This window comes from Anolis sagrei, chromosome X (genome assembly GCF_037176765.1).
Source record: "Anolis sagrei isolate rAnoSag1 chromosome X, rAnoSag1.mat, whole genome shotgun sequence".
In the NCBI taxonomy this organism is placed as follows: Eukaryota; Metazoa; Chordata; class Lepidosauria; order Squamata; family Dactyloidae; genus Anolis; species Anolis sagrei.
Window position 1 is genome coordinate 66,234,763 of NC_090034.1, and position 19,354 is coordinate 66,254,116.

The following is a 19,354-nucleotide window of genomic DNA, read 5'->3' on the forward strand; positions in this document are numbered from 1 at the left end:
AATCAACAAGACAGAACAACAAAACAGACATAACATAACGCCTCAGTTGAAATCAGATCCGTTCTCATAATCCTTGTGCCATTCCTATGTTCCATTTACCGTCTTCCTATGATTGGTTGCACTGCTTAACCAAACGCTTGTTCATAAAGCCAGGTCTTAACCATTCTCCGAAACGTCAGCAGCGAAGGTGCCTGTCTGATGTCTGCCGGTAGGGCATTCCATAGCCGAGGGGCCACCACTGAGAAGAAAGAGCGAAGAAAGAGGGGCCAGGGGACAGTTCCACCTTGTCTCCTGTGCTATTCTAATAATATGTTATAATATAATATATTGTATATACATATAATATTTATAATATTGTAATGTAATGCAATATATTATAATACTAGTAATTCTTTTTAAATGCATAATGATTTTGTATTCTGTATATCTAAACTGTTGTAAACTGCTCTGAGTCACCTAAGGGCTGAGAAGAGTGGTATACAAATAAAGTAAATAAATAAATAGTCATTCTGTCCACCTTTAGACAGAAAGTTATGAATGAGGTTTGTAGTTAGATTAACGTTTTGTTTTAATGAATTTGTGGATTGTTCTTGTCATTATGATGGCACCGAATGGTGTTTGCTGTGAGGCTGCCCTGAGTCCCCCCTCAGGGCTGGGAAGCGAGTTCCAGAAGTGGGCGGTCACCACCGAGAAGGACCTGTCCCTCATCCCCACCAGACGTGTTTGTGAGACTGGTGGGACCAAGAGCATATCAGTCATTTTGATGTATTTACTGTATTTTAATTCTGTTTTTACCACACTCTTATAATTTAACTTTAAAAACGTATATATTGCTCTTTTTTAACTAATGTGGAACTTGAGAGCTGTTCAACAGTGGAACTGTGAGAGCTGTTCAACAGTGGAACCCTCTGCCTCGGAGTGCTGTGGAGGCTCCTTTGGAGGCTTTTAAACAGAGGCGTTTAAACAGATGTCAGGGGTGCTTTGAATGCAATTTTCCTGCTTCTTGGCAGAATGAGGTTGGTGTGGATGACCCACGAGGTCTCCTCCAACTCTAGGATTCTGTGATTCTAGGATTCTATGATAGATTTTAGCCACCTTGAATCCCCATGGGGAGAAAGGCGGGATAGAAAGGAAGGAGAAGGAGGACAAGGACGAGGATGAGGATGAGGCGGGAAAGCAACAACAACAACATGAATGTAACAGGAGTCTTGCTGGGTCAGATCTATCTAGTCCAGGCATGGGTCAACTTCGGCCCTCCAGGTGTTTTGGACTTCAACTTCCACAATTCCTAACAACCTACCAGTTGTTAGGAATTGTGGGAGTTGAAGTCCAAAACACCTGGAGGGCCGAAGTTGACCCATACCTGATCTAGTCCATTTGTCTATCTGACATCGAGCATGCTCCCCCCCTAACAAGGGATGGTGACTTATAGTTCTGCAAAGGACAAAGGTACCAGACTAACAGTCTTGGTCAATTTGCCAAGGCCTTAACAACAATGAGGACCCCATGAAACTTCGGGAATAGCTAGACCTTGGGGTCTCTGCCTCTCTCGGGAGATGTAGTTCTCCAAGGACAGGGAGCAAAGCTTGTTTCCAGAGACACCAGGTCCATTTGGGCCACTCAAGAACTCCTGCCAGGACCTTTGTGCAACATCCTTGTGTTTTAGCCATCCCCTATGGACACCCTTCCCCCCCACATGGACAAACCTTATGAAATCTTGCCTTTTATGAACTTTAGATATATGAAATGTGTTTTCTGATTTTTTTTGTGTGGAAAAAGAAAGGGAAAAAGGGAAAATGCCTTTCCCCTTTTTCTTCTGACCTTTGTTTCCCCTATATACACGAAGAAACTCCACAAAAGGGACTACAAAGCCCCAAACATTCCAGGATTTTTTTTATTCACAACTTCCTTTTGCATGAACAATAGCCTGGGCAGCTGGTGGCCCTCGGAGGAATTGCCCAGCCCTCAGCTTGCCCCTTTTGGCAAAAATCTTAATCATATTTCCTCCTGAAGGACAAAGGGTCCTCGAAAAAACCTTTTGCCTTCGCTCTGATTCTCCATTCCACTCAAAGCACAATAGATCAGGCTGGCTTGAGATTTCCCCTTTGTCTCGCGCATGGCATGGCATTTCCTTTGTTTACCCCTTTCCCAGATTCCTTTGTGCTCCCTCATCCCGCCTCCATCTCTCCTGATTGGCTGTCGCCACCAGGTGGCAGAGGTCTCCCCATTGGTTCCTACGGACCACTGGAGCCCATCGCCCAATCATGGCAGGGAACAACAGGGAAGCCGGGGCGGGGAGTTTGAACTCTGCAACTTTGAAAACTCTATATAAATGGCTGTATCAAATGTATTTCTTTATGCTTAGCTTTGGCGAATGATTGCAGCTTTGCATCTGTTTCAGCTGAATCGCATTAAACCTCGATGACTTTTCTTCAACTGGTGAGACTTTTCATTGGGAAATCAGGGAAAAATATGGGACACTTCTCTGTCTCGCCAGGGAAAAAGAACTCTTTGATGAGTCTAATTGGTCTCTGCCTCCTGGCAAAGACCCCTAAATTTTATCTCTAAAACATATCTATTCCTTTATTGGCCAACTGTAGGCTTCCCAACTTTGGGAAGCCTACAAGAAAAACATGGGTGCAATTGTATCCTCCTACTCATGTTCCTTGCAGCTGGTATTGAGAAGCATATTGCCTCCGATACTGGAGATAATGTATAGCATTAGCCATCCTAATTGGCAGTAGTTTTCTCCCCCACAAATGTGTCCAACCCCTCTTTAATGCCAGCCAGGTTGGTGGATATCACTATATCTTGTGGTAGCAAATTCTGGAAGTGCTTTCTTTTATCTGCCCCAAACGTCCTACAATTTCCCCCCATTTGCTAGTCCAAGGATTGTGTTTCTCTAGCCATTTTTCCATATTGTGTCTGTAACACCTCTATTATGTGCCTTTCATATTTCTTGTTACCGAAAGATAAAAGCCTCCCCAAATATGGTGGATGCTCACTGTAAGGAAGCTACCTCAATTCCTAAGATTTTTAAGATTCCCATTCTGGAATTCCATATCCTTTATGGGTTTTTTTTTTTGTTGTTGTTGTTGTTTTGTTTTGTTTTGGAAGACACTGAATTGTATGCACTGAATTCTAGAACAGCATTTCTCAACCTGGGGGTCGGGACTCCTGGGGGGGGGTGTCACAAGGGGGTTTCGAGGAGTCACCAAAGACCATCAGAAAACATACATTTCTGATGGTCTTAGGAACCCCTTTGGCAGAGAAGGCTGAAGATCTCTCCGCCTATCCTTTTCTTCCTTTTTGGAAGCAGACAGCGAATCCTCCTAACAAAAGCCCTCCTCCGCTGTGAATGGCCAGCTTCTCAGCCAAGAGGAGGGCTGTTTCTGAGACTCCAAGTGAGGAGGGGGGAGCAGGCGTGCTCGGCGCATGGCAGCATGGTGCGCATGTGCAGGCAAGAGAGAGCGTGTGAGGCTAGAGGGAGGCTTGTTTCAGTGAGTCCCTTCAAGGCTTGGGGGTTCTGTGTGGAAAGTTTGGCTCAGTTCTATCGTTGGTGTGATTCAGGATGGTCTTTGATTGTAGGTAAACTATAAATCCCAGCAACTACAACTCCCAAATGTCAAGGTCTATTATTCCCAAACTCCACCAGTATTCACATTTGGGCATATTGAGTACTCGTGCCAACTTTGGTCCATATCTATCATTGTTTGAGTCCACAGTGCTCTCTGGATTTAGGTGAGCTACAGCTCTCAAACTCAAGGTCAGTGCCCACCAAACCCATCCAGTATTTTCTGTTGGTCATGGGAGTTCTGTGTGCCAAGTTTGGTTCTATTCCATCATTGGTAGAGTTCAGAATGCTCTTTGATTGTAGGTGAACTATAAATACAAGCAACCAGGCCCGTAGCCAGGATTTTGTTTCGGGGGGGGGGGGGCTGATTTTTTTCAGGGGGTTTTGGGGGGGCTGAGTTTCGGGGGGGGGGGCTAGCCTAGCAAACCTTTTGTATCATTACCCCAATACCCTCATGCATATGGGATTATGATTATGGTGATCAGATCATGATATGAATAAACATAACAGTTCAAATAATGCACCAGTAAGGCCTTTTCGCGAACCACCATGAGAATTTCTTGAATCCCTAAAGCCCCGGACTCTCAAATTAACGCTCCCTCTGGCGTTTGCTCTTAACTCAAAATGCTGCTCTTATGTGAAAGCAAAACTCTTAACTCAAATAACTTCTTCCTTCTGTCCTCCCTCCCTCTCTTGCTCTCTTTCTTTCCCTCTCTTTCCTCGTGAAGCCAATCAGTTCAGGAATAAAAGCCACACAACATCAACAAACCTGAAGTTCCTCAAAGCGGAAAAGAGCCAAACAGACAGACAGGAATCTCCCAAAGTTGACAAGAGCACGAGACTCAGAGACTGCTCCCTTGAAGCCCTAAAGCCCTGGACTCTTGCATTAGCGCTCCCTCTTAACTAAAAATGCTGCTCATATGTTAAAGCGAAACTTGGGCTGACCGACGGCTCGTAACTCAAAATTCTCTTAAGTTGGTGTGCTCATAAGTTGAGGCTCTACTGTGTGTGTATTGTGAGTGGCTCCACTTAAAATGCTACAACAATACTTTAAACAAAGCAAAGTAGGAAAGCGTGTTTCATAAACCTGGGCTGCCTCTCTCAATCGAGTGGAGCAACTATTAATTGAAGGATGTCAATACCCTCCAGCCTTACTGGCAGATTTGGAGCAGTCACCTTAATACCTATATATTTGCATATGTCAGTCCTTTCCATTCTTGAGAGCTGAATGACTTATGGGAAGATATGAAGGAGGTTAATTTCGACACCTCCCAATCCCAGGTCCATTCTAAGTAGGGTCAATAAGACCCATGACTGAAACACACTGGTTCAGTTTTTGTCTTCCCCCATTTAGTAACTTGAGCACTGTGACTGATTTTAACAGACATATACCGTATATACTCGAGTATAAGCCGACCCGAATATAAGCCGAGGCACCTAATTTTGCCACAAAAAACTGGGGAAATGGTTTGACTCGAATATAAGCTGAGAGTGGGAAATGCAGCATTTATGGATCAATTTCAAAATAAAAATAGATACCAATAAAATTACATTAATTGAGGCATCAGTTGGTTAAATGTTTTTGAATATTTATATAAAACTGTAATTCAACATAAGACTGTCCAACTCTGATTCAACCATTATTCTAACCTTCTTCAATGTAAATATGCTTACGTATCCTTCCAATAATAATATAAATAAATAGAGTAAAATAGAGTAAAATAATAATAATAGTAATAATAATAATAGAGTAAAATAATAAATGTAATAACAACAATAATAGAGTAAAATAATAATTGTAACAATAACAATAATAAATAGAGTAAAATAATAAATGTAATAACAACAATAATAAAGTAAAACAATAACAACAACAACAAAGTAAAATAATAAATAACCTTGACTCGAGTATACTATAAGCCTAAAAAAAGGACTGAAAAACTAGGCTTATACTCGAGTATATACAGTAATTTTCCTACAATGCCAGGGGATTATGGGATAGTTCAGCCTGCCGTCATTTTGCCCAATGGATGATGAAATGATGGGGAAAAGTTGTGGCCAGAGCTTGAGAATATTAATTTTACTTTTTGGACAATTACTTCCAGAATGTCCCAACTGGAGTCTGATGTTCCCCTGATGTTTTGAGAATACTTGTTCGGCTATTGGGATGTCTATATTCAAATGTGAGTGCATCTCTCATGCTGCAGGCCACATTGTGAAAATGGCTGTTCCTGAGGTCTCACCTTCCTATCCGTCACATCACTGTATTGACCTACCTCAGAGCAACAGCAGTAGAATAAGGCTTATACATTACTTGCATATAATTAATCTAATCCATATTCTCAGAAACGAACAGAGGAGAGCCAGGATGAACTTAGCCACCTACACACACCCAGCTGTGTTGCGTTGTGAAATATAGATGTCACAAGTCAGCCCGGAGCATCCTGAGACCAGGCAGTGATTTGCAATGCAAGGGAAAGAAAAGTACAAAGAGGCACCAGAACATGAACGTAATACCTCTGTGGAAAGAGGTGGCCTTATCAATGACTAACTCAATTGTTGCTAGCAAAAAAGAGAACACAGGTTCCTTGCACACATGAAGTCGGATTTTACTTCTAAACACATTGGTTTGTATTGGTTTGTATGGATTTTATTGGTCTTATTGGTTTTATCGGTTTATAGATATAATGTAGAATTGTGGTTTGATTGCTAATTTATGCTATTTTGTTTTATTACTGTTGTGTGATACGGGCATCGAATTGTGCCTTGTTTTTGTAAGCCGCCCTGAGTCCCCTTCGGGGTGAGAAGGGCGTGGTAGAAGTAAACCAAATAATAAATAAATTCTGTGGGGACTACGTACTTACTCGGTGGGATTTTTGCTGTGGTGACAGTAAGAAATTAGGATCAGCGACAGTGTGACAGTGCTTTGGGACTAGAGACGAGAATTTAAATCCACGCTCAGCCATGGAAACCCACCAGGTAACCTTGGGCATATGAAGGGCATTCATTAAAGATTTCCCCTGGCCCACTTCTATTTATCACAGGCTTCTGAAACTGCACATATGTAATGATAAACTTTATACGTTACGTGCCAATTTACAACTCCGAACTGATAACAGTCTTGATTTTACAGGTGCTGAAGTGGTATGAGGTTTGAAAATGGACCCAGTGGAATACAAAGCAGTCCTCAAGTTCCTTTCTTTGAAAGGCCGCACACCAAAGGAGATGTTCAAAGAAATGGAAGAGATTTATGGTGATGATTTCCCATCATATAATGGAGTCAAGGATTGGCATCATCCATTCAAAAGTTGACTTCAGTGCAAACAGCTCCAATTCCAGGGTGACCCCACACTGCTATTGATGAACTCACCATCCAGCAAGTGGAGGTCGCCATTTTAGAAAATCGCCACATAACCATTTGCCATCTAGCCCAGAATGTCAAGATTAGTGTGGAGTCCATGGAAACAATCACCCAAGATCATCTTCACGTGCATAAGGAATGCACTCACCGGGTCCCCCAGTTGCTCACACCTTTCTAGAAGCAGCGACAAGTCAAATGCTCTCAGGCTCTATTGACAATGATGTGCCATGGAAACCAGGAGGACTTTTTCAACAGACTGATCACACAAGAGGAAAGCTGGGTCCATCACTCTGATCCTGAGACTCAAGTCCAGTCGGTTCAGTCAAAGAACCCTGACTCACCGCCTGCAAAGAAGGCACGTGCCCAAGTGTTGGCAGGCAAGGTCATGTTCACAGTATTTTGGGAACAGCACAGAGTAGGGTTGATGGATTTCCTAGCAAAGGGGACCATGATTACTGGGGCATACTAGGCTTCAGTGTTATGGAAATTGCAGGAGGCCATCAGAACCAAGAGACACGGCATACTCACCAAAGATGTCCATCTGCCTTCTGTAAGACAATGCACCAGTTCACCACTCACCTGTTGCCCAAATGGAAGAAGCATGCTCCTGTGGCTTTGAAATTCTACTGCATCCCCCTTATTCACCTGACCTCATGCCATCGGACTTCCACCTCTTTTCAACCATAAAGTTATTTTTGCAGGCCAAGCATTTCTCAGATGATGAGACTCTGATTTCCAAAATCACAACATGGCTTTTGGAGCAACCTGTTGACTTCTACAAGTGAGATGTTTACAGTTGCTTATAAAGAGGAGAGAAGTGTGTGTCCTTAGGTGGCACTGATTGAGAGAAGGACTCAGAACTGGGCCAAGTTTCATTTCTCTCGGTCCACAGGAAATGGGTCAGGGAAAACTTTAATGAATGCCCCTCGTATCTCTCTAAAACATGAACTTGCAAACTTAGTAAATATTGCCAATTGGTAGTATTTCCTTAGGGTCACCAGGAACTAAACATTATTTTAAGGCATGTGTGTGTAGATGTGCACACAACAGCAGCAGCAAACCTTACATAACCAAAGCAACAAGTGTTATGATATCGCTCCTGGTCAGCTTTGGGAACCATTACATATGTTGCCCATTTTGGACCTTATATGATGGCATGTAAGGACCTACATTTTCATATAGTTAGGGTGCCTGCGAGGTGTCGTATTACCCCAATTCTCCAACAACTGCACTGGCTACCGATTGAGTACCGGATCACTTTCAAGGTGCTGGTACTAACCTTTAAGGCCTTATATGGTCTGGGGCCGGTGTACCTAAGGGCCTGCTTATCCCCCTACCAACCCCAGAGATTACTCCAGTTCTGAAGACCAAAATCCGCTTGTAGTCCCTAACATCCGGACCTATCATTTGTCATCTACTAGGCATAGAGCCTTCTTGATCGTGGCCCCTTATTTATGGAATGCTTTGTCGGTTGAAACTCGAACCATCCGAGACTTACTTGCTTTTCGGAAAGCCTTTAAAACATTTCTTTTCTGACAAGTTTTTTTTTAATATTATAAATTTTATTTCACAACATTAAAAAAGACAAATAGGACAACCACAGACAAAGACAACGAAATACAAATAGACCAATACATTAAAAACCCAGCCAACAGACATTGGCCGAACCTCCTCCCCCCCCACTCTGGTGAATCAAGGTTTTCCCTTGTACTTTACTCTCTGTCTTCTTTTTCTTCAATTTTTTTTTAATTTATTCATGTAATTATGTATTTTTTTTTGTACATATATATACTTGTTTATATCTTCACCTGTAAACCTATTTCTTTAACTTTCTTAATTCATCTCTAACTATATATATATCCTCGTACCCCTTATTAAAGCTTCCATATTTTCTGTCTCTTAATTGTCGTTTACTTAACGCTGACAATTTCTATTCAATGCATTCCTTTTCACCTATTGTCCTTTGCCTTTCTCCTCTTCCTAACCCGTTTTGACTAGGGGGATCTAGCTCCCTTATTATCCCGGATCTATTCAATTGTTCAGAGTTATATTCCCGCCTAAGTGTTAGGAGCACGTATTTTGCAGGGGATTCTATATACTTTCCCTTGAAAGCTCGACTAGTTTTACCTTATTGTCCCAACAATACTTTTGAACATTTTATAACGCGACTGGATCTATGGAGTTATAAGTTCGATTTCACAAAATTTTTATCATCCATGGGTAGTTTTAGATAAGGTACCGTTTTTATGTGTGGGCGATCAATCCCCCCTTACAATCCAGACTTAAGCTGGACATATATGGTCGAATGACCACATATTGTGCTCAGGATAGTAAACATTTTTAATAAGGGGAAGTCCATGTGCTAAGAAATATATTATTAAATATATTACTAAAGAGACTTTATTATGCGTCACTATGCATCACAGGCCGTCCTGAGACCATTTGCGGTGGTATATTTACACTTTGACTTCAGATTGAAACAATTACAGAAAGATGTGGGAATTAGAGCGAATCCATGAGACAGATGTTAATCAATTTGGAGCTTTATCTTTCTCTCCCCCAGCCACTCCTTAACTGGAGACCAGTTTGTCGCTGTAACCGGTATGTTACGTGTGGCTGAGAGGATATATGACAGGTGGTCCATGTTCATTATGTCCACTATCTTTTCAATCCACTCTTCATCTGATGGCATTTCCTTTTTTCTCCAGACTTTAGCAAGAAGTATGCGGGCTGCAGTGACCAGATATATAAACAGCTTGTCAGTTTCTTTGTCCCAGACTTTTTCTGTTAAACCCAATAGAAAACTCTCCGGTTTTAGAGGAATGTTTTTTCTTAATATTTTTTGGCAGTTTTCCTGGATTGTTTTCCAATAAGTTTAAATAATAAATATGCTTTTACCTTCTTGCAGGACCACCACATGTGTTTGTAGGTCCCCTCCTCTACACCACACTTCCAGCATTTGTTGCACATGTTCTTCGAGAATTTGGCGAGTTTGGAGGGCGTTAAGTACCACTGGTGTACCATTTTTATCCAGTGTTCTTTTATATCATAGGCATATGAGTAATTCGTTTTTATGTTCCAGATCGTGCTCCATTCTTCTAGAGATATAGTTCTTCCAATCAGTCTTGCCCATTTAATCATATATTCCTTAATTCGTTCTTCCTCCGTAGACCATTCAAGAAGTAACTTGTATGCATTTGTGATGAATTTTCTAGGTTTTTCTAATAGTCTATCCCAGGCCGTTAGGCTTTCCATGAAGCCTGTTTGTCTGTCCTTCATGTAGTACTCTTTTAGTTGCCAATATTGGAGCCAGGTAAGATTATCGTATCTCTCTTTTAAGTCCTCCTGTGATTTCATTATAACTTCCTTTCCTGTCCTGGTTAGTAGGTCTTTATACGTAGGCCACGTTCTCCATCCTAGTTCTTTCCTTTGATGGGCTTCCAAAGTGGATAGCCATAGTGGCGTTTTCGGGTACATCCTCCTTTTATATTGGTCCCAAACTTTCAGGAGGGCCGCTCGAATGAAATGGTTTCGGAAGTTTTTTTCTACTTTTGCTTTATTGTTCCATAAATAGGCATGCCACCCAGTTCTTAAATCGTGGCCTTCTAATATTAACAGTTTTTTGTTGTACAGTGATATCCAGTCCGAGATCCATTCCATACAGCTAGCTTCAAAATACAGCCTGAGATTTGGTAGACCCAGACCACCTCGTTTTCTTTCGTCTGTTAAGTTAGTAAAGTTGATTCTAGGTTTTTTGTTATTCCATATAAATCTCGAGATGTCCCTGTGCCAATCCACAAATATTTTGAAATAGATGTAACATTTTAGGGAGTATGTTAGATTTTACCACTGCTATTCTACCCATTAGGGAAAGTTTCATATGTTGCCAATCTTTTAAGTCTTTTTTAATCTCTCTCCATTTTACATCGTAGTTATTTTTTAGTAATTGTGAATTTTTCGCCGTGATGTATATACCAAGGTATTTAATTTTTGTTGCTGTTTGTAGACCTGTGAGTACTGTCAGCCTCTCTTTTCTTTTCCCTTTAGTAGTATCTAAAACCCCATTGAAATCCCCCGCAAGGATAAGCTCATCCTACTCCTGGTCCAAAAGTAAGCTTTTCAGTTTATTTACAAATATATTTTTGCTCCGTTTGGTACATACAAATTACATATTAGCAGTTTTGACCCTCCTCTTTCCACAATAATCCCCAATATTCTACCTTCTGAATCTTTGAAAGCTTGTCTGGCTACTATTGACTCTTTTACGTATGACACCACGCCTTTCTTTTTTTCCGAAGCGGAGGAGGCGAATACTTTAAAGCCTTTCTGGTTTAAATGCGCCATGTGTCTCTGGCGGATATGCGTTTCCTGAAGTAAAATTATGTCATAGCTACCTTTTTTCAAGTTGTTAAATACTTTCCTTCTCTTGTTGGGGGAGTTTAATCCGTTTATATTAATTGATATACATTTAAGGTTCCACTCCATTCTCGTTTCTTTCAGTGTTATCCTCTTTATTTCTTGATTCCTCTGCGTCCGGATCCCATCCCTGCAGCTCTTTTACATACGCTGTACCTCCTGGAGATGTTAGTCTTGCTCTTTTTACCCCTTGTTTCTGACCTTTCGAAGATTGGTTTTCTGACTCCTTTTGTAGCTTCTTATAGAAGTCTTGAGCTTTTTCTTCTGATGTGAGCCAGAATCGCTCTCCTTTATACGTTACCATTATTCCTTCGGTTCTTTCCCATCGGAATCTTATGTTTAGTTGTTTCAGCTTTTCTGTTAGGAATAGATATTTTTTCCTCTTTAATAGAGTGGATGGTGGGACCTCCTTCAAAATAATGACTTTTCTTCCTCGGTATTGTATTTGACGCTGATTGTTCTGTTTAAGGATGCTATCCCTAGTCGTCTTTCTGGTGAAGTTTACTATGTCTCTGTCTGTTTTGTTTCTTTTTGCATATTTGGTAGATATACGGTACACGCGGTCAATCTGTTTTTTCTAAATCTTCCTCCGGGCAGTCCATTAACTTTGCCGTCAGTTCTATCACAATTTGTCTGATATCCTCTTTTGGGTCTTCAGCTAGATTTCTGAATCTGAGTTGGAATTCAAGTTCACTAGCTTCTAATTTCTCCTGCTGTCTCTCTAGCGTTAAACTTTTCCCTGTCAATTCATCTAGTCTTTTCTCACATTGTTCCTGTTTACCTGCCATTGCCTGCTTTTCCTCTTTCAGTTCTTTCATTTCTTGTTGAAATACATGTATTTCTTTCTTCATTGCGTTTAGTTCCTCTGTCATTTCTTTCCTCATTTTCTGTAATTCTTTTTGGTGTGTGTCTTGTTTCTCTGATAGTTTTTTTTAACTCCTCTTGATGTGCATCCTGTTTTGCTGAGACTCCTTGAATTTCCTTTAGTATTTCTTTCATAGTAGCTTCTTCCGAGGCCGAAGTCTTTTTGATTAGTCCCACTGGTTGTTGCATTGGGTTTTTATCTCCTTCTTTTTCTTTTTCTTTGTCTCCTCTGTCTCCCTTATCTCTCTTGATTTTGGGTGTAGTCATCTTAACTTTTTCTTGGTTGGGGATCTCTGGCCTGGTCTATTCCTCTTACTGGCTCCTTACTTCTATCTAGTGTTCTCTTCTTCCTATTACCTCTATCTTCCCTTCTTTCTTTCTCCTTGGCGATCCCCCGTTCTATCGTCCCTCACTCCTTACCCCTTCCTCCCTACCTCTTACAAGTAACCTTCTTACAAGTTCAGTATATAAATAGATGTGAAAATATATCTCTTTATGAGTAATTTAGCAAGATATCTTAAAAAGGATCAAAGAGGGTAATGGTACTATTATTTACAAAATTACATATATACAGGATACCAATGGTATTTGCTGTTAATAGGAGTTCAGAGATTCCCAGAATCAGCCTTTATGAGGTTCTATATCCCTAGATAGCTTTCTCAACCCTATCTCACCGATACCAGCTATGCAGCAAAGACAAACATGATATACTACCACAAATAGGATAATACAGTAATACAATAATACAGTAAAAACAGACCAAATTAACTCCCTCCCCCCCCCACTCCCCCCGCCCCTTACAGTCTTACAATTCGGTGATCTACAGTCATTTATAAAGTATTGTCCTTTGTTGTAGAGACTTTAAGAGTTTTGTTGGTTTTCTTCGGCTTCTTTGGGCCCTTTTCTCTTATGCGAGCCTTTCCTCCCCCCCTTTATCCACCATGTCTCTTAGATCGCAGTTATTCCTATGTTTTGTTCGAGTTTTTGATGTTCTATTATGTCCCTTTTTACTTACTCTTCTTGGCTTTTTTCGTTCTCCTTCTTCCACTCTTGTCCCCTCTGTGAGTGTCTCTCCCTTCTTCCTCCTTCCCGTCCCTGTCTCAGTTTTTTCGCACCGGGTCTCGCGCTGGGTCTCTCAAAGTCACGCCGAGATCTCGCGTGTATTGCGACGTCCGCGTCCTCTCGCGCTTTCTCACCACTTCGCGTCTCGCCACCCTCCCCCACCGTGAACTGGCCGGCGTGGGCGTCAGAGACGCTGGGAGAGCGCCACCCAGCTGACCCGTGTGTTGGGGGTGAGTATTAAACAGTTAATCAGCTTAATCAGCTTAATGAGCGGGATAATGGGCCTCTTATTGCTTCCTGTTGGTTCTTGTTGGTTCTTGTTGGTCCTCAAGTTTTCCTTTGTTAGTTTTATAACTGGTTTGCTTCAATGTGCTCCGATGAGCCTCACCTGGTGAAAGTTTAACCCTCGGCGGGAAATAAACGTACCTAGAGGAGAGGGAGGTCGGGGGATCGTATCCATCCGAAGCTCCTCTGTCCTTTGCCCAAAAGAATGAGGGGAGGATCGGTATCGTATTTGGTGTCGATGGCGGCGACTCTTCTAGTTTTCGTAATCCCGATGAGATTTAAATCATATCATCTTGTAGTGCACTTATAGTATATCCAATATCCGATACCCCTCCAAATCTTGATACTCCTCTCCTCTACAGAGACCACATGAGCATTGGGGTTTATAGCCGTTATCTCAGCGATACTCGCTAGTTCCTGCTGTTTTGTTCAGGTTGGCAGGGTCTCAGCGTTAAGTTGGCAACCTATGGGGGCTATAAGTATAAGTAGATATTACTGCATTCCATGGGTATTGTTTCCCTTCGGCGCCTTAAGCGCCTAGTTTCTTCTATTCTCTAATATTCACTCCTCCGTTTTCTGTCACCAGAATAAGAGAGTTATAGTTATAGTATACTCACAGAATTGCTGTATAACTTCTTCAAAGTGAGAAAGAATGTGGTGACAGCAAAATACCGGAACCCGCTTGTTCAGCCGGCCGGCTCGCGTTTTCGGCAACCCGCTACCCTGCGAGGGTCCTTCTGCCCCACACCCTTGAGGGGAGAGGGCATTTAGACCATCGGCTGACCCCCCTATGGGTTCGCAACCATCCCGGTCTCCATCCACCGGGCATGGGGGAGCGTAATGCTCGCCTGATCAAGCAGAAAATGCTGAGGTTTGAGGAGCTCTCAATACCTCCGTCTTGCCGCCATGGATCCACACCGGAAGTCCTTTTCTGACAAGTTTTTGATGGGTGAACAATCCGAGCTATGCCTGTTCTCGCTGCCTATTGTTATTATTATGGTCATTTTAAAGCTAACTGTATTGCTTTAATCTGTTTCTGTAAATCGCTCCAAGCCAAATTGGGAGTAGCAGTAAACAAGTTGAATAAATAAATAAATAAATAAATAAAAATACACTATTGATTGAAGTGTTTTTTAATAACAGATGTTCCAAAGAACTAAAATACCATATATACTCGAGTATAAGCCGACCCGAATATAAGCCGAGGCACCTAATTTTACCACAAAAAACTGGGAAAACTTATTGACTCAAGGGTGGGAAATGAGCATTTACAGGTCAATTTCAAAATAAAAATATGTATCAATAACATTACATTAATTGAGACATCAGTAGGTTAAATGTTTTTGAATATTTACATTAAACTGTATTATTATTATTATTATTAACTTTATTTGTACCCCGCTAGCATCTCCCGAAGGACTCGATGCAGCTTACAAAGGCCAAGGCCTCAAAACATAGCATAACAAATACACCACTTAGAGCAAATCAAAAACAATTAAAGCAATATCAAAACAACAAAACAATAAAAACAATACACCAAAACACAATAAAACTGGGGCCGGGCCAAATATAATGGGTACTGATTAAAAGTGCTGATGTGACAGGTGGTATGTCGGATTTTAGGGTAAGTGCAGTGTGCAAGCAATCTTAAACTCTAATAAAGTGCTTCTGGGACATGTTGTTGGAGTTTTCCTATTCTGGAAAGGCACATCGGAACAGCCAGGTCTTCAAGTTCTTCCTAAAGACTGCCAATGTAGGGGCCTGTCTAATGTCTTTGGGGAGGGTGTTCCAGAGTCGGGGGGCCACCACAGAAAAGGCCCTGTCTCGCGTCCCCACCAGACGCGCCTGTGACGCTGGTGGAATCGCGAGGAGGGCCTCTCCGGATGAGCGAAGAGAACGCGTGGGTTCATACACAGAGATGCGGTCACGCAGGTAGGATGGTCCCAAACTGTTTAGGGCTTTGTAGGTAAGCACCTACACCTTGAATTGGCCCGGAAAATAAACGGCAGCCAATGGAGCTCCTTGAACAGGAGGGTTGACCTCTCTCTGTAAGGAGCACCAGTTAATTTATTATTTATTATTATTTATTAACTGCACTTGTAGACCGCCGTTCTCAGCCCTAGGGCGACTCACGGCGGTGTACAACATATAAAAGCACTTTACAATAAGGCAATTACACAACCAACAACAACATCCCTATTAATACTACAATTACACTAAAACATTCGCGACGTCTCATCGTAGAATCACAATCCAATCTCGTTTTCCATATTCCGTTCCAATCATCATTGCCAATTGTCATAGCACTTAATCAAACGCCTTCTCAAAGAACCACGTCTTTAGTCTCTTACGGAATGCCATGAGGGAGGGCGCCTGTCTGATGTCTACAGGGAGGGTGCTCCATAGCCGGGGGGCCACCACCGAAAAGGCCCTATCCCTCGTCCCCGCCAGACGTGCCTGTGAGGCAGGCGGGATCGAGAGAAGGGCCTCCCCAGACGATCTCAAAGTGCTTGTGGGCTCATAGGCCGAGATGCGGTTAGACAGGTATTTTGGGCCGGAACCGTTTAGGGCTTTGTAGGCCAGCACCATCACCTTGAATTGGGCCCGGTAGCAGATCGGCAGCCAATGGAGTTGGAACAACAAGGGAGTTGTGTGCTCCCTGCGTCCCGCTCCTGTTAGTAACATGGCTGCCGCGCGCTGGACTAGCTGGAGCTTCCGGGCCGTCTTCAAGGGCAGCCCCCGTAGAGAGCGTTGCAGTAGTCAAGGCGGGATGTGACCAGAGCATGTACTACCGTGGCCAAGTCAGACTTCCCGAGGTACGGGCGCAGCTGGCGCATGAGCCTAAGCTGTGCAAATGCTCCCCTGGTCACCGCTGAAACCTGGGGATCCAGGCTCAGCGATGAATCCAGGATCACACCCAAGCTGCGAACCTGCGCCTTCAAGGGGAGTGCGACCCCATCCAGCACAGGCTGTAACCCTATACCCTGTTCGGCCTTGCGACTGACCAGGAGTACCTCTGTCTTGTCTGGATTTAATTTCAATTTGTTCGCCCTCATCCAGACCATTACAGCGGCCAGGCACCGGTTCAGGACCTCGACAGCCTCCTTAGTAGCAGGTGGAAAGGAGTGACAGAGTTGGACATCATCTGCGTACAGATGACACCGCACCCCGAAACTCCGGATGATCTCACCCAGCGGCTTCATGTAGATATTAAACAGCATGGGGGACAGTATAGAACCCTGTGGAACCCCACAAGTCAAAGGCTGTGGCGTTGAACAGGTGTCCCCCAATAACACCTTCTGGGTGCGGCCCTCCAGAAATGACCGGAGCCACTGCAGAGCAGTGCCCCCGAGACCCATTTCCGCAAGGCGCCCCAGAAGGATAAAGTGGTCGACGGTATCGAAGGCCGCTGAGAGGTCCAGGAGCACCAACAGGGACACACTCCCCCTGTCTAGCTCCCGGCGCAGATCATCCACTAAGGCGACCAAGACCGTCTCGGTTCCATGTCCCGGTCTGAAACCAGACTGTGCCGAATCCAGATAATCCATGTCTCTCAAGAATACCTGGAGTTGTGAGGCCACCACGCTTTCCATGACTTTGCCCAAAAAGGGAAGATTGGAAACAGGCCGAAAGTTGTCAAATTTGGTGGGGTCCAGTGATGGTTTTTTCAACAGCGGTTTTATAATAGCTTGTTTTAAGCTCGCTGGAATCTCGCCATCCCGAAGGGAGGCGTTAACCACCACCGTTACCCACTCAGCCAATCCCCCTCTGGCCTCCCTCAGAAGCCAGGATGGGCAGGGGTCTAGGATGGACGTGGTAGGCCTCATTCCTCCAAGTATCTTGTCCACATCCTCGGGCTTCACAAATTGAAAAGAATCCATCAAAATAGGACAAGCAGGTGCTCGTGTCACATCCTCAGAGACTGCATTTAACATGGTGTCCAGCCCAGAACGGATCAAAGCGACTTTGTCTACGAAGAACCAAGCAAATGCTTCACAGCGCGTGGCCGAATTGTCAGGGCTCCCGCCTGAGGTGGCGGGAGTTAAAAGACCTCTAACAATCCGGAACAACTCCGCCAGACGGTTCTTTGCAGACGCAATAGTAGCCGCAAAGAAAGTTTTCTTTGCGGCTTTTATTGCCGCGGCATATGCCCTTAGAAAGGACACAAACCGTGTTCGATTTGACTCGCTCGGATCCGAACGCCACACGCTCTCTAGTTCCCTCTTCCTTCGCTTCATCACTGCCAGCTCCTCAGTAAACCAAGGAGCTGGTTTAGCTCGGCTACTTGAGAGGGGACGTTCCGGAGCGATCGTGTCGATTGCCCTGGCCATCTCTCCATTCCAGAGAGCGACCAAGGCCTCAACAGGGTCACCTACCGAGGTGGTGGGAAAATCTCCAAGAGCCGTCAGGAATCCATTTGGATCCATAAGCCTCCTGGGGCGGACCAACTTAATGGGTCCTCCACCTTTGCAGAGGTTAGAGGGTGCAGTGAGTCTAAATCTGACCAGGAAATGGTCGGTCCATGGCAACTGAGAGATGGTCAACTCCTCCACACCGCCACCTTGCTCCCATCCCTGGCAGAAAACCAAGTCCAATGTATGTCCAGCACAGTGGGTGGGGCCAGATATTTGTTGGGACAGCCCCATGGTTGCCATGGCAGACATGAAGTACTGAGCTGCTCCTGTGAGGGTCGCCTCGGCGTGGATATTGAAGTCTCCCAGCACAAGAAGCCGTTGAGACTCCAACGCCAGGCTCGAGACTACCCCCGCTAGCTCAGGTAGGGAGACTGTAGTGCAGCGAGGTGGACGGTACACTAACAGAATCCCTATTCTGTCCCGGTCACCCACCCTCAGGTGGACGCATTCAAAATTTGTTGACTGCGGGATGGGACTCCTGGTCAGATGGATGGAATCTCTATAGACCACTGCAACCCCGCCTCCCCGCCCTCCGGATCTTGGTTGGTGCTGCACGGAGTAGCCTGGAGGACAAAGCTGGGTTAGATTTACGCCTCCAGCTTCATCCAACCAGGTCTCCGTGATGCACGCCAGATCTGCCCGCTCATCCAGGATTAAGTCCTGGATAAAGGTCGTTTTTCCGTTGACAGATCTGGCGTTCAACAGCACCACCTTCAATCCGGAGGGACCGCCAACCTGGTTACACCAATTTACCATAGGAGACCGGTTTGGGATTATCAATGTAGATATGCAGTCCGAATTAGGCCGAATTTGTGGTCTCCTTTTCCCGCATCTCCCCTTCCCCACCACGACTTCTATGGGGGCCCCTCGGCCAGTGGAACACCTCCCCTCCTCCATGCCGCACTCCGGGACCTTGATCTCACTTTCTGTTCCATTAATGGTTGTCTGGATTGTTGGAGTTTTTTCTTGCCAGCTTTCTCCATTCCCTATCTCCCCCCTCCCCACCTTATTGTTACCTGCGGTCTCCAGCCCACTTCGTCCCTTGCCCCTTTCACAAATCACCAATAGCAAGGACAGTACAAATAAGGGGGTAGGGTACCGCATGAGTAATGATGGGACACTTCAAAAACCTGATGGTGGCAAGGTGCAGAAAACGTCACAACTGTGAACAGTTGGGGCAGTTCAGTTCATAAAGTGCAAGAGTCTCAAATGTAAACACAATAAGCGTCACAGTTGCGTACCACTAGGGTAGTTCGTAAAGTGCAAGATCTAAAGTACAGCAGTACCCAAGTCTAGTTCTAAATGCTAACTAAAGTGCGGCACGGAGGGATAGGGGATTGAACGCTAGTAGGAGTTAGCAGCAAAAAGGCAGGCGCC